The sequence below is a fragment of the Cyprinodon variegatus genome, unplaced genomic scaffold, assembly GCF_000732505.1.
Source record: "Cyprinodon variegatus isolate N-32 unplaced genomic scaffold, C_variegatus-1.0 Scaffold387, whole genome shotgun sequence".
Lineage (NCBI taxonomy): Eukaryota > Metazoa > Chordata > Actinopteri > Cyprinodontiformes > Cyprinodontidae > Cyprinodon > Cyprinodon variegatus.
Window position 1 is genome coordinate 22838 of NW_015150840.1, and position 6265 is coordinate 29102.

The following is a 6265-nucleotide window of genomic DNA, read 5'->3' on the forward strand; positions in this document are numbered from 1 at the left end:
CAGAATAAACGGACAATCAGACTAAAACGTGAAAAGATGCCAGTCAGAATATTCTGATTCAGTAGGAATGGAATGAAACTGTAATCTGACTGAGAGGATTGGTTCCTGCTGATTAACCATCCAATCAACATGTGAACGCTGCAGGAACCAGTTCTTCTGAATGAGTCAAACTGATCAGAGGGCCGTTACGCACGTCAGCGTGATGCATGTCCACCTAGAGTGGCTAATCACCCTGGCTAGCTGTTATCAATATATTTCTGTCTGCAGGTTTACAGACACCGTGTTTCATCCCAGTTTCTAATGTCCATGTAAACATTACTGACTGATTATTATTATCATGCTTTGATTTCAAACACATTTCAATGCAGTCATGAAATGTTGTCTATGTAAACATAACAGTTTATAATTTCATTCTGAATCAGGATCATAATATTTATGTTTACATGAAATTATTTCAGTTGGACATTTATTCCCATTACTAATATTCATGTAAATGCAGCTAAAGACACGACTGATCATAAATGGCTCCTCAGATCTCTCGGTATTGATGCAAACACAAGATTATTGTAACAATAAATATATCTACAAATAATTTGATTTTTTTTTATTATAGTTTAACATAATATGGTTCCCCACAGTGGGGATATTCAGGTGTGTGAACAAAGCAAATAGGTATTAAAAGCATTCAGTGACATAAAAGATAAAAAAATGTTGAAAAGAACAAAAAACCATAAAGCGAAGAAAAAAACATGTTTTTTCTGTTCTGACAAACCAGGAATGTTAAGCTTTTGGTAAACAAAAATCAACCTATCACACACACACAAAAAATTAAATAAAATAAAACAGCTGCATGGATTTTAAAGAAAAATGTCTGAAAGCTGAGAAACTAACAGCAGATATAAATAATTTATTGGGGCTATTGGAAGCAGGGTTTGCCTGCGAATGGGAGGAAATGAGGAAAGATGTGCGCTAGTGTTCCTCTGTGCACCAATAGTGCAGCAGTTATTTGTTATTTTAAGTCTTTGTCATCATGAACTGATATAATCTAACTGTGCTCCTTTAAACAAGCTCAACATTCGATTATAAGGCAATACTTGGAATTCTGCATGGGTTCTAAAGTTGTTGAGAAGTGTTGACTTCTAAAGTCTCAGCTCACTGAACCCCTTCACACCCATTGTTGCAAAGATGCAACAAACCTTCTGTATTACGTAGACGGCCAAGGTAGCTTGGTCATTCCCCCAGTGCCAAATATTTCACATTCAGCTTGGACCCAAGAACAAACTCTAGTTTCTGTTACAACTTGTTCCTTTAAGTGTCTATTATAATTGACCATTATAGATGTTGCCACAAATGTTTTATTTCCCTACATTTCTATTGTTTTTTTGTTTTTTTATAAATTGAAAGGTTAAACATTTCAATTAGGAAACTCGTTTAAAGGGAACATTGATTTTTATACATGTTTATATATATGTGTACATAAATTTGGACATCAAATGGTTAATTTGTTGCTTCTTTTTGTCCTTTCTGCTCAAAATGAACCGAGTAAAAAAACTTCTGTTCACTCCATCAGCTTGAAACTAACATCATCTTGCTGAAAGATTTTAAATGCAAACAAAACTTCTGATTTTCGTAACTTTGCCAGTTTTTTCATCATTTGTTGTTGAATTTTTCCCTTTAACTGTGCAACTATGATTGTGTTTCTCTTGTTAATCAAAAACATAGACTTTATCCTATAAAATAAGGTTTAAATGAAAAAACAAAAAACAAACATAAGACGTTTTTAATTCTTCTGCGGGAATGAAATGACTGACTATCAAACCTCCTATCAGCAGAGGGCTGCTGGATCTGGTTCTGCTGAAGGTTTCTTCCAGGTTAAAGGTTTGTTTTCTCTCTACTGTGGATACATTGTCATGTAGGACGAGTAAATCCTGCAGAATGAACGACTGGATGCTATCAGTCGGGTTTTTCTTTGAAAAATTAAATGTATTATTAATTTGGCCTGAACCAAATATTTATTTCTTGTTTTTTGAATAACAATCTTTCAGATCTTCTTCACAGTTCAGAGTGACCTGCCCCCTCCCTGCAGTACTGATGGCAGTGGCAGCTGGCCAATAGAGGACGCTAAAGCGCCGGGTCACTCACCCAATGACCTTAATTAGGACATTAAAAAAACAACTAAATATTCAAATTGCCCATAGACTTTGGTTAAAAGTTGTCCATGCGAAGCCGCTCCTCTTCAATGCTAATATAGGAGCATCCTGGGGAGCAGCTCTCCTGCACCCAGAGCTGAAAGCAAATTTATTTGCTCACCACCTCCCTCCACAGTGCTGACGTCACAGTCACCTGTTAGAAAGTGAGGCAGATTAACAGGTTTATAGGATTATTTAGCTACCAGGCTTTTCTAACTGCATGCAGCGAGGCTAACGCTTTATTCTGCTTTTCTTGGCTCCTTTTTCAAAATGTCAGGATCTGATCCAGCCTGGATTAAGGCAGCTAGGACTGATTTAAAGCACTTTTCAGAACATTTTAGAATGTTGTTTAAATATACTGGTGTGAAACCTTAGTATACATTGTTTGGTTTTTGGTTCTTGTCTTTTTCGAAGTTATAGGAGAAAAGTCCAACAGCCGCCACTGCCTGAAATTACATTTCATAGCTGTAAAGTAGTAGAAAGCAAAGTTTAAAACCCTTTGGTGCATAGCGGTCACTACAGTGGACAGATATTTAGATGTCATTGTTTCCTAAATGCAGTGGTGTGTGTGGTGGTATTGCATATCAGTCCTTAGAATGCTCTCTACTGCTCCCCTCCACTGAGGTTAATTCAGTGGCAAATTGTTGTAACTACAAGTTAATGACATCGGAGTCCAAGATGGCCGGCAGACAGACACACTCAATGACCTCTCCTGGAATATTCTCTCAATCTTTCTATTCTCTGAGAATCCTAGAGATAAAAAAAATATGCTGACATGCAGGAGCATCTAGGTAACAGTATTATTAACTTAGTTTGGAAAATTTTATTTCACGCAAGTAGAAAATTGCGATTAACCATGTGTCCAACACAGTGGACATCATGCATTGCTGACTATATTTTTAACATGAGTCATGTAGTTGATTTATCTTTCATTATAACTGTTTTGCTTCCAGTTAAATTCATTTTGAGTATAACTATGTTAGTTTTAAAAATAAACCTTGGCATCTATGGCACAGATACATGCAGAAAAAACAGATTGAAAGGAGTAAGTCAGAAACCTAAGAGTGAAAAACTGAAAAAAGAAGGCAGAGGAGCCTGCTCTGTTGTCAGCACAAACAGTAACATCACTGTGACACGTTGGCTTGACAGCTCAGTCATCCACATGGCATCGACCTGTTCGGGTCAGTCCCCTGAAGACACGGCCCAAAGATGGCTGAAGAAAGAACAAGCCAAGATCAGTGTCCAAAGACCCTACTCGGTGGCCCTTTATAACCAACACATGGGTGGGGTGGATCTCGTTGACCAGTGTGTGGCAATGTATCCCCACAGACGTAGAAACAAGCGGTGGTACATCAGAGTGTTCTTTCATTTTTTGGATGTGACTGTTGTAAATGCCTGGCGACTCTACCTGATGTCTGGCTTGGAAAAGATGAATCTCCTCATCTTCAAATTTTCTGTGGCCCGTGTACTGATCAATTCTGGCTCTGGTCAGCAAAAAGGAAAAGGAAGACCCAGTGGAACCCCACCTCCAGCAAAGTGCAGAGCAGTGACCAAATTACCCAGGGAAATCAGGTTCAGCGCAGGAAATCACTGGCCCGAGCTCACCCAAGTCAAAAATGCAAACAGATGCCACGATGCTGCATGCACAAGGAAGACCAAATACATCTCATGCAGTGCCATGTAGCACTGTGCCCTGGATGCTTTGCCAATTTTCATGTAGCCTAGGAGTTAGGAAAATGAGGTAGGAGTGAAGTTAGAAGAGGAGTTGTTTGATGAAGATTGTTCTCTTGGTTTGGATTAACAGAGGGGCTATAGAATGTTAGAGTATGAAAGCAAGTTCGAGTGCTTTTCAAAGCCCACAATGAAATATGTGGTCATGGATTTATGATCAAACTCAGATTAAATTATTCTTCAGTTAAGTTTATACTGTTCTATGTTGAGTGCTGAAGCGCATGTAGTCCACTGTAGTGGACATTTCTGTAACTTCCTGGAATAATAACATTTTTGAAAAAAAAGTTTATATTTGTTTTTTTCATGCCCTAAAAAGAGTAAAAACACATTTAAAAAGAAATCTTGTCTCAGGGATTCATAATTCATGCATTAGAGTGTATTTTTATGTCTTTGGCTTCAGTAATTTCTCTTGATTTTAAATGAAATCCAGTCAATTACAGTAAAAATGTAGGTAAAAAGAATCTAAAACCTGCCTTCATGATATGGTACTGTAAAGGGCCCTGAGATGTTAGATGATATGTTGTGAATTGGTGCTATATAAATAAACTAAATAATATTACTTGAGTCGTATCATCTGGTTTAAACTCATTGTTCTACTTGATATGGAACCTTTTCATGAAGAGTTTTTCTAATGTTTCTATGTTTTAGTTGCAGTTTTGTTGAATTAAAGCTGTAGAATAACAGGAGTCAGAGAAACTCACACTCAGACCAACAGAGGACGGTTTCTGACAGTAGAACCCAGCTGATGAAGAGCGATGAAGCAGACATGGTGGTTCTCAGAGCTGCTGGAAGGCATTTAGATCAAGTCAACCAAGCTGTCAGGTCATGTAAAGGAACAACATGGTTTTACATAGCAGAAACTGACTTACCATGTGACATGCCTCAACGTGTTATGAATGAATGCTGTCTTCATAAAGTGAACTTTATGTGGAAATAAACACCTTTTTTGTGTGTCGCTGTTTTTCGGTTTAACAAAGGTCTCGTCTGTTGAACTGACTGACTGATCAGTGATCTAGAAACAAAGTCTTATTTACATACCTGTTAGTTGCTTTTTCTGCCAAACAGGCTGTGCAAGACGAACTACCACAGGAGAGAAAAGAAGTAAACAACAAGCTGAAAGAATTCTCTATTTATAACCCTATTTGCCACAATCACATTTCCCTGCAGCCAGAATGGACCAGACCTTCTCATTGTGGAGTAGGAAATGTTTAACAATATGTTATAGCTTTTACATTGATGATCTATTTGGCAATTCTACTGACTTCTCGGAAAAAAGGAACTTCCAGCGATCACTGACTTATTCAGATATTTTCAGGTACGTCACTTTATTCAAAGCCAGAGTCGTCTTTCCAGCTTTACCTGCAGACTCAGGACTTAAGAGCATCTTGCGTGCTCCTCTGCAGCACAAGGGACAGATCTCAGTTATCTCTAATATCATAACTACTCTTCAAAAACTCGTTTGCTGCCAAATCTGTGGAAAATAACAGCCCAAGACATGAATACAATTATTGAAACCACCTTCAAAGAAAGCATAGTTATTCTAAAATAGAACATAAGTAAAAAGTAAAATAGTTATAGAAGTTTGAAGCCTATAATGGTTGAAGATCATGAGGTTTTGAGCTAGGTATATGTGTAGGCTCCAGCCGGCGTGGTTCTTTTTTTTCCTTTCTGACAGGATAATATTTGTGGGGAGAAAGGTAAATGTATTGTTGACATTTCTATCTAAAGCAAAGTTCCTTAAAAGAGACAAAATAAATGTCAATCTTTATTAAGGAATAAAGTACAAAACAATATAAAACAAACATTTTTCAATAGACAATAAACAACTGGCATGATAAAAGAAATATATCAAATAAAAAACTGCTTTCTTGAGAAAAGTGGGGAGACTAAACTGTGCATCTGGTCACGTCTTCTTACACCAAGGAGTTCTGACGTTGGACAACTGCTCCAGTGGTGCAAATGCTATCGGAGAAGCAGAACATTATCCCACTAACTGGAAATTTGACACATCACTAAAACCATATAAAAACAGACTAAAATCTATAATTACCAATCAGGATAAATAGGAATCACAAAGAAAGGGTGTGGAGCATAGTCAGGTGATATTAGTGACACCTTCAATGTAAGCACTACTTAACATAAAAAATACCAAAACTAGTATAAAGAACATCATGAAGGACTCCAGTCATCCTGAACAGAGACTATTTCAGCCTCTCCCATCAGTCTGGAAGCTGAGATGCATGAGATGGGAAACTGCCTTCATCATGTGCTGACTTCATGGCCTGCAGTCGTTGCATAATCACTTTACTTTCCAGTATGTGGCAGCTATTGTGTATGGATGTATT